Here is an 11,080-nt window from a genome sequence, read left to right on the forward strand (position 1 = left end):
TTATAATAAAGCTGATGCATGGATATGCTTTAATGCATGCATATATTATAACTCTTATATTATATGATGCATGAGCATGCTTTAATTAATTTAATCATGCAAACTACTATATTATAACACTTATAATATAAAGATGATGCGTGAATAAATGCATAACCTATGGTGGGTTTTAAAACTATATGACATACATTATGACATATAATATAAACATACATCACATGTACATTCATTAAAAAATTGATGGATCGGAGAATATGCCTCATAATCGAAATAAAAAAAACTAACTATTACAAAAGAATCGATTCAACTGGTTCAAATAGGCGATCCGGGTCTTGAACCGCCCACTCGAAGCCTCATAACTTGATCGTGTAGCAAATCCTTCAGATTTTTGAGTAACACACATCGAGTATAAACGATCGTGTAGCATTGATTGCGTGGCTAAGGACTATGCAATGAGCATGAAAGTCCACGCGATCGTGCAATGCATATCGAGTAACGCATGCCATGCGATCGTGTAGCCAACGACTATGCGATGAGCATGATTTTCCACATGATCGAGTAGCAAGCGTCGAGTATCGTATACCGAGTGATCGTGTAGCTAGTGACTATGCGATGAGCATGCTAGTCTACACGATTGTTTAGCGCACATGCCATGCGTCAAGTGTCGTATACTCTGTGATCGTTTATCCCGAGCGTCAACGCAATCGAGTAGCCAATGCAACACGATCGAGTAAACTCTTTACTCGATCGCATAACATTAGTTATGTGATCGTTCAGCAAAAACTACACGATCAAGTAGAACATTTCTACACAACTGCATAGCCAAATCTAAATGATCGTTTAGCTTAAGCCACACAATGCGACCAGCGATCGAGTAGCAAGTGTCGAGTATCGTATACCGAGTGATCGTGTAGCTAGTGACTATGCGATGAGCATGCTAGCCTACACGATCATTTAGCACACATGCCACTGTCTCTTATACACATCTAGATGTGTATAAGAGACAGCGTTTAGTGTGCGCGCCTACCATGCGTCGAGTATCACATACTCAATGTGATCGTTTACCCCAAGCGTCTACGCGATCGAGTAGCCAACGCAACGATTGAGTAAAGAGTTTACTCGATCGAGTAGCCAATGCAACACGATCGAGTAAACTCTTTACTCAATCGCATAACATTAGCTATGCGATCGTTTAGCAAAAACTATACGATCGATTAGAACATTTCTACACGACCGCATAGCCAAATCTAAACAACCGTTTACCTTAAGCCACACGATGCGACCAATGATTTGTCTTCTCCCTCGAAACGAATAGCAACCATTGCTTCTGAACCTTCATCACGAACGACTCAAACAAATAAAAACGAATATAGACTCGATTGCAAGTTAATTATGCCCAAAAACACAGGGGCCCTTATAAATTAACTTTTGTAAACGTAAAGAAAGCTTTAAACAGAGGCAATTATCCCAAAAATTCCATCAAGAACATCCACAAAAACACTTAACACTTAAACGCATTGCATAATACTTAAAACCCACCAAGACTGTAAGCGAAATTCAATACAACAATGGAATTTGGTAATCATAACAACCTGGCTCTGATACCAATTGAACGAACTCTAATTATAAAGGACCTATGAGTGAAAGCGGATCATTCCAAACTCCATTGTGAAACAACTCAAATATTTACAATTATACTAAATAGAATATGCATTAATCAATAAATTACATCATGCTTTGAATTAAATACAAAGGATTAAAAGAACAATACATTTGAAGAACTTTTCTTCAAGTGTTTCCCTCAATCAAACTCGAACACAACGAACAAGAACTCGAACTCCCTCGAACACCAGCGATGAGTAAAACTCGATCCCCGATCAGAACCAAACACTACCACAAGATTGCCTTGGTAATCTCGGTGTGAGAATCCAGGAGTTGTAGGCTCTGGCTTATTTTGAATTGAGGGAAGGAGTGGAGTAGACGATCGAGTAAGCGATGAAGTATCGTATAGAAGAAGAAGTCTATCGTATAAACTTGATACTCGATCATTTAGATACTCTCAAGCTATCGTCTAGTATACTCGATGCAATCGTATGGTCTCTCAATTAGTAATCCAATAACTTGTTGTCATGTAAGATTTTTGAAATCCAATTTTCTTTTATCTTACAGTTGCCATAAAATGGCGTAACCACCTACTAAGTTCAGTCATTGAGAAAAATAAATTTTAATTATCATATAATTAATAAATTATAAATAAATACAATAACTAACTTATCATATTATATTTATAACCTATTGTTTTAATATTGCATCATATACAATATATAAACCATAGTTATTTTTCTCTTTTATGGAATTTAATATAAATCATATTTATATTAATTCCTCCAATCAAATAATGATGTATCAAATACATCATATTAATTATATCATATATAATTGAATTAATTTAATTATAACATATATAATCAAATTTCTTCTTGTTAATTTGAACATTTCAAACTAACCCAAAAACTGATTCTTAACTTGAATCCATTGAGCTACCAAGGGACCTTATGGACCTGTAGCTTGAAGCACAAACGGTACGTGAATAACTGACTAAACTCTGTAATCACATTATCCGCCATCCGTTAACTTTCGGGCACTCCACTAAAGACTGAAAACTGCACTCTTCGCACTACAAATATATTTATGTGTCCATTAGATATAACCAATCAACAATACGATGACCCTTCACAAATCGCTCGTAAATACAGCTGGGCCAAATAACCGTTTTGTCCCTGTAGTTACATCTAACTCCTTAAGTACCATTGATTCCTCTAATGAACAATAGATCATAGTCCCACTATGACTAAACCGTTCTCGAGCCAAGAGAAGGTGTGGCATCACATTGTTTAAGCCCCGAAATCAGCCCTTAAGGGAGCAATTTATCTACTTACCCCTGCTTCAGGGAAGGAGTGAATTCTATCTTGTGTAGTTGAGTTCCCAAAAGCTTTATGCATGGGAAAATGGAGTAAATAAATATGCGTTCATTGTTCTTTCTCCATGCGTCGCTGGTCATGCGTTGATCTAAGGGGTATGTAATATGCGTTTGATGACCATGCGTTCCTGCCACAATTTCTCTTGCTCTCTCACCAAGTATAACGAGATCGCAAGTTTCTCGGGTGACCCGAGGTCGAACTCAGGGACTTGTTGTTGACGAAAATTAGTTGAATGCAATTATGTATGTTGCATGTCTTAAGCTATGCGTTTATGCCCATGCATCGGAGGTCATGCGTTGGAATGGAAAGTATGTGTTAATCTAGTATGCTATGACCATGCATTCCTATCACAAGTTTTCTTGCCTTCTCTCCAAGTATAACGAGAATGCAAGTTTCTCGGGTAATCCGAGGTCGAACACAAGGACTTGTTACTCAATAATGCTTGTGAAACAATGCGTTTGAGGTGATGAATAAAAGTAAAAAGAAGTTAATGGATTACACACTACTCATACTCCTAACTAAACAGATTAAGAAATGGAAGACTTGCGATGAGAATTGGTAGATACACAACAACTGTTAACGCATATTAATGTTTATTATCTTAAATCGCTCGAGTAATCCTAGCTCGTCACACTAATGCATCGCACACCTTTTGGTGGTCAGTCGCATGACTATATCTCTATAGTGCATGGTTGTGTCGAGCATAAGACCGTATCTATCTCTAGGAACGATGCTTACTTTGCTTTAGTGCATTCCATCTCTTACCTTCTCAGGCAGTTAGATGCGGCTAATTAACATATAGACAAGCATTGCAACAATCCATCGACAAGCATTGCAATAGCCTCTCACCAAGCAAAGAGGATTAACTCACTATACTCGCACAATACACACCTCTTGGTGGGTTGCTACATGCATCCTATCTCTAGGCTACACGATTGAGTATGCAATCGCCCTTGATAAATAAACGATGATAAAGATAAAGACGATGAAGAAGATGGCATTGAAGGAATCAAGATATGCATTGATTACAAAATGTCTTAATATCTTAAGCTAAAATGTAATACAATACAGAGATCAGAGAAGAAATAAAAGACTCTACGTCAAGGCTGCTGGTGGTGCCATGGATGGATGGTGGAGACGTATTTCTCGAGTTCTATCTCCAGCAAAAGCTCCAATCGTCACTCGGACTGGTTTATGGAGATGAAGAATCCTCACAGAAAATCTCGCTCATACTCTCATCTGTAATCGCAAACCTCTACCTTAAGGCAAAAGTTCAGATGATTTGAAGTGAAGGTCCAAGGGCTATTTGTAGAGTTCAAATGCCGACAGCAATCATGATTGCGTTATGTCTCACTACTACCTTTTGTCGTGGTATGAGTAATGTGACATCACCTTATCTTGTTGATACTCCCAAAGTATGCGGTGAATGGGTTGAGAAGGGTTTAGGCTAACACTTCCTAGGATGCATTCATGCTTTACGATCATGCAACATACATACAATAGTAAACCATCTCTCTATACAAATGCTACGGCTTCTAAAGCTAGAATGCATGTGATATATGCGATAAGTCTATAGGACCTACACATAAGCCTTTATTCTTATTTATGCGATGACTCAATGACACGCACACAAATAAGGTGACCACATAATATCATACCTATCTCTAGGATGCATGCGATGTAGGTTGGCAAACAGAGCTTATCTCTAAGTCCCTATCTCTTGTTTATGTAGTTCTAATCTTACTCTCTCGAGTCTAGATTCTAACCTAGCTCTCTCAAGTCTTAGGTTCTTTCTTTAGACTCTCTCTCGAGTAGCTCTAAAGGGATGTTTGGCATAGCATAAAACAAGACAATCGGAAGCAATGAAAATCCTAGGTCATGTTAGCTTAGTTCTTCTCAACCCATTCGACTAGTTTAGCTACTCATGTGTGCTAAGAGAGTGAACAGATGTAGAATAAGAACTTCCATTGTATAAATAGAAAGATGAAGTACAAAACAACAATGTAAGAATAGAATAAAGAGTCTGGTAGCAATCTCTTGCTTCCCAGGCTTTTACACTTTCTTTTTTTTACTCGTGTTCAAAAGATAATCTCACTCTCGCGAGAGTCGGCCCGCTCTCTCCTTCTATGCCTCTGGGTTCTCTCTCGAATTGTCCTGAGCGATCTTCCGACATCTCAGCTCTTCTCTTGCTACGTCCTTAAAATAAAAAGGAAACTATGAACATGGCTAAAGCTCTTAAATTGGTGAACAGATGAACCCCCTTTCTGAAGGATGCCTTTGGTATTTATAGAGCTTCAAGATGAAGGGCGGCTTCTCTCTTATGATTGCACAGATGGGATGGCTTTAATTCCCTGACTAATGCACTGAATATTTGTTACCGAAAAGCTGAATGTACTTGTTATCGTTAGCGGCTGTCAACTTAATTCGGATTCGACCGTCATCAGCTTTCTGTCCCATCGTGATTAATTATGCCTTCACCCAGATGCGCCTACCAAGTTGCACCGGCTCTATGCGACAATCCTTCTTGAGTAGATGTTTGCGAACACAATCACCGCAAAGCCTTGCGATAATGCTACGCTCGACCAATGATTTCTTGTGATCGCTCTTTCCGACTTGCGTCAATGCATATTCTGCATAAAAATACAAAAATCAACTGTTTCTATGCGATGAACGCATGCGGCCGCAATTTTATAAACTTAATACTTTTGGATGCAATCTAACATATTTTATCAACGCAAACCAACATTGTTTAAGAACTTAACACTATGATAACGTACATTTCTGCCAACTATTCAACTCTCGGTGGTTTGCTACATGCTTCATGATTAAGTATGCAATACTCTAGTAGTCTTACTTAATTGTGCAATGAAAGTAAAAGATGATAAGAAAATGAAGATGGAACCGAAGGAAGTAGAGAAATGCATTGATCACAAAATGTATTAATCTCTTAAGCCATAATATAATATAATACTGAGATAGAAGAGATATGGAGGGCCAGATGGGCAATGTCTTGATTCCATTAGATGTGTGTCAAGGCTGCTGGTGGTGTCATGGATGGGCAGTGGAGTAGTCTCTCTCGAGATCTATCTCCGGTGGGGCTCCGGTCGTCACTCGGAATGGTTGAAGAAATGAAGAACTCTCAAGAATATCTTCTCACGCTTTTGTCTAGATCACAAGGATCTGCCCGAAGGCAGAAGCTCGGATATCTGAAGTTGTGCTCTAAGGCTTCTATTTATAGAGTTTGATCGACGACAGCATTAATGGTCCTTCTCTGAAATTCTTCAACTAACGGCGTGATGGACCTGCTCTGAATCTCTGCTGCTAACAGCGTGGTAGGTGAAATGTCAACATCACCTTTTGATACTGTAAACATAGAAATTTATCTTATGTCACACAATGCATGGATGATTATAACGCAAGTTTATGTTCCCCAGCAACGGCGCCATAAACTTGATGACTTGGACTTGATGAATGTAATGTGCATGCATAATGATGTGCTACAAGCTCATGTTGCCATAAACTTGTAACGCAAAATGTAATCTTATGTTGTGTTGCTGCTCATGCACATTTTATGCGATACTACTTCTAGATATATGTGTTATTAATGGAATGCTTGTAGTATGCTATGCGTTGTCACAAGTTTCCTTGCACTGAAACCAAGTATAATTCCAAGGCAAGTTTCTCAGAGTGATCTGAGATCGAACACAAGGATTGTTGTCGTTAATGTGTTACATTTGTGATATATGCGACAAGAGTTTTTACAAGTAAAATTGTGCAGATAAACTAAAGTTCGGTAATAAAATAAAGTGCGATAAACCTAAGCTAACGTGATACAAGATACAGGATACAGATACACGATACTGAGTTTGAGACTGACTGTGAAGTTTATACAAAGGATCGTGGTATGCGGTGGTAAGTCTTTATGTATGAAACAGAAATAGAAAGGATAATTAGTACAAACATCGCAAGTTATTAATTGCGTTAAAGATATAACTAAGGTTCTGCTTTCCCTTGGCGTACACCTCTTGGTGATCGGCCGTGTTCCCACATCTCTATGGTGAAACAGGGATGAACGTAATGAACGCGAGGTTGCTTCCATCTCTAGACGTACTTCTCGTTTTAGTTAACGCATTCTTCTAACCTTCTCTCGACAGGAGGAATGGCATCTTCAATTCTGCTCTCACAGGTGAAGATGCCGTCTAGCATGCTTTAGCTAAACATATTTATTTCCTTAGCACAGATTAATTTTCTTGCTTAATTCTTACTAATTACCAGGGGATTAAGAAAACATCATGGAGAAAGCGATTTACGGATGAACGGAAATAGACAGAAAGATGGAGATGGAAATGATCATGACATTCAATACTAAGATTTAGCGTCTGATACATGGTGTGAATGATAGAGATTAAGAAGATGAATACAATTGATGATAAAGAGATAAAAATGTTGGCTTTTTGGCCCTTAATCTCAAATTAATTAATTTTAATTAATAAATTGCTTCTTCTCTAACTCAATATAAAAATTACGGTGTCTTCTCCTCTAACTCTTTCCTTTTTATTTTTACAATTAATTTAAGCAATGTATTGCATGTTTTAGTTTGTTCTTATTTGTTTAATTTGATAGAATTAAATTATCACACTTTTTGTCATCTTATTTGTTGCATAAATTGAATTTTTCTTATTATTTATAAAAAGTGTATTAATTATTTTAATTGGGTTAATTTAGAAAAAAAAGTTTAATTAAACTCTATTCACCCCCCTTCTAGGGTTGTCATATCGATCCAACAATTGGTATCAGAGCGGGTTGCTCTTCTTAAAATATTTATTTTTTGATAAACTTAATTGTTTTTTAGCTATGGTAACTTTAGGTTTTATCCCTTTTACCGATAGTCAATCTATTACAAAGCCTCCTTTCTTTAATGGTACTAATTATAGTTATTGGGAAAATAGAATGAGATTTTTCTTGCTTTCTATTGATTATGATTTATCGGATATTGTTGAGGAAGGTTTTAAAATTCCAAAAAAAGATGTTGATGGTGTTAGCACTATAAAACCTAAGGTAAAAGAAACAAAGATTGACATGTTAGTTCATCAATATGAAATGTTTAAAATTGATGAAAATGAAGCTATTTCCGATATGTTTATTAGATTTACTAACATTGTCAATGCTTTTAGAAAGACTTGTGGGAAAAACAGTACTCAAATCTTGAGAAGAAAAAGAAGCTATTGCTGGTCTTTCCTTACAATGGGAGCCTAAAGTCACCGCACATTCAAGAGGCAAATGATCTCAATTCTCTCTCATTGATGAAACTCATGGGCTCGTTGTTGACGCATGAGATAAAGATCAAGAAAAACATGGAGGATGTGAGAAGAAAAGAAAGAAAGAGTATAGCTTATAAAGACCATCTCTTTAGAAGTTGATCCCAAGATGGAAGATGATGTTACCTATCTTTCACGTAAGTATAAGAACTTCCATCAACAGAAAGAAGCAATTCAAGAAGATCTCTCCAACCAAAAAGGGTCAAAAGGTGAAAAGAGCAAAAGGCGAGGTAATATGCTATGAATGCAAGAAGAGGGTCACATTAGAACCGATTATCCTTTTCTCAATCATCAAGAAATCAAAAGAAAGCAATGAAAGCTACTTGGATGATAGCGATGAAAGGGAAAGTGGGAGTGATAATGAAGAAAGTGGCATTTTTTGCTTCATGGCTCATAGTGCAAAGAGGATGAACAAAATATGAGGTGACTCTAGAACCTTTTTTCTTATAATGATGTTTGAAGCTTTTGAAAATATGCAAATGATTTAAAAAAACTTAGTCCAAGTATGTTGTGTTTAAAAAGAAATACAATGTTTTATCTAGTTAAAATAAGTCTTTACTTGAAGAAATTGCTTGCTTAAAAGAGAATGAGCATGATGCTAGCATATTGATGAAAGAATATCTCTTGTGACAAGCATGCTTTTGATTTGTGATGAGAAAAATGCCTTGCTTGACAAATTTAAATTTCTCGAGCATGATAAGTTGTGAAAAATATAATTTGATTAAATTACTCAAAGAAAAGGAATTTAGTGCTTTGCAAAACTTGAATAAGGTAAAGAATCTATTAAAAGTTGACAATAGAATGCTCAAAGAATTAGACAAGATAATTGAAGTTAGGCAAGCTTTTGGTGATAAAAGAGGTTTGGCTATATTGATGATGTTCTACTCTTCAAGTTCTAAAACTATTCTTGTTAAAGCATTCATTAATAGCCTAAGCTTTAATATGCCTAAGGTTGTGTTAAGCATGTTAATCTAACTTTGTGCTATATGTCATTATTGTGGTGTTGAAGGCGATATCATGCCTAAGTGTTTTAAATTGAAATATGCTCATACTACTTTCCAAGAAGAAATTTTCTCAAAGGGCAAAGTTTCACAATGCTCCAAGGAATAATTTCTCCAAGAAAAAGTAGAGTGACAAATTATTGTTAAGAGATAAATCTTTGCATAATGTTGTTTGTTCTATGTGGCAAGTTTGGACATACAATTATTCTTGTTAACTTGTTCTAAATGCAATGCCTTAAGAATGGTCTTGGAAAAATGAAAGGATTTCCACGTCTTGTCCCGTGTAGCCATTAGGACCAAGACAAAGTGTGGGTACAAAGACAAACATTGAAAATTTGTGTTTGTAGGTTCTGTTTGAAAGCCTCTAAGAAAAACAAGTGGTACTTAGATTAGTATTGCTTGAGGACAAATGACAGTGGAGGACCGCATTCCAATTATGGTCTCTCCTCAAAAAGGAGTGGAGGTCTTGTAACTTTTGGTGACAACAAGAAAGGTAAATAATTGGTAAAGTAGTTTAGGTAATGAATCTTCTGATTTTAATTTGAAATGTACTTTTGGTTTGATGGTTTGAAGATGATTTATTTAGTATTAGTCATTGTGTGATAAAGGCTTTAAAGTTGTGTGTTTGATAAAAAGCATCTGGCATATGTTGGAAAGGATTAAATTTGGGGGTTAGTCCTAGGTTCTCGTCATGGCTCTTATAATGTGAAACTAAATGGGTCTTTAGAAATAAATGGATGAAAATGAAAATATTCATTAGAAATAAAGCTATGACTTGGTAGCTGCAAGGTTATTGTAGAGGAAAGGAATAGATTATGAAGAAAACTTTTGCACCTTATTGCTAGATAGAAGCTATTAGATGTTGCTTGCTTTTGCTTCTTATAAAGAATTTCATTTTGGTATCTAATGGATGATGAAAAGTGCATTTTAATGGTTAATATTCATGGAGGAAGTTTTATGTAAAAACTCCGGAGGTTGAAGTTTGATTTTCCTAATCATGTTTATAAGTTGAAAAATGCTCTTTTATGGCTTAAAACAAGCTCCAAGAGCTGTATAATAGACTTAGTAATTTCTTGCTTGAGATGGATTTAAAATGGGTAAAATTGATACTACTCTTTTTATTAAGACTAAGAAAATGGATATGCTTTTAGTACAAATATATGTGGATGATATTATTTTGTGTTCTACTAATCCATCTTTGTATGAGAATTTTCTAAGTGTATGCATATTTGAATTTGAGATGAGTATGAGGGAGAACTTTAGCTTCTTCCTTGGACTCCAAATCAAAAACAACTCAAGGATGGTATTATTCATAAGTCAAGAAAATACACAAAGGATTTGCTCAAAAGGTTCAAATTCAATGAAGGTAAAATTGCAAAAACTCCTATGAGCACATCCACTAAGCTTGACAAGGATGAAAAGGTAAGTGGTTGGATATAAAAACTTATAGAGTATAATTGATCTTTACTTTATTTAGCCGCTATGACCCGATATTATGTTTAGTGTATATCTTTGTGCTAGATTTCAATTCTTGTCCTAAGGAAATCACATTTACAGGCCGTTAAAAGAATTTTTAAATATTTGCTTAGTACTATTGATTTTAGGCTTATGGTATCCTAGAAATGTTGAATTTAATTTGTAGGATATTCCGATGCGGATTTTTGCGGGGTAGTTTACTTGACCGTAAGAGTACAAATGGGACTTGTCAATTTCTTTGGTAGTTTCTTAGTTTCTTGGTTTAGTAAAAAGCAAAATTCGGTTACCTTATCCATACCGAAGT

The sequence above is a fragment of the Benincasa hispida genome, chromosome 6, assembly GCF_009727055.1.
Source record: "Benincasa hispida cultivar B227 chromosome 6, ASM972705v1, whole genome shotgun sequence".
In the NCBI taxonomy this organism is placed as follows: domain Eukaryota; kingdom Viridiplantae; phylum Streptophyta; class Magnoliopsida; order Cucurbitales; family Cucurbitaceae; genus Benincasa; species Benincasa hispida.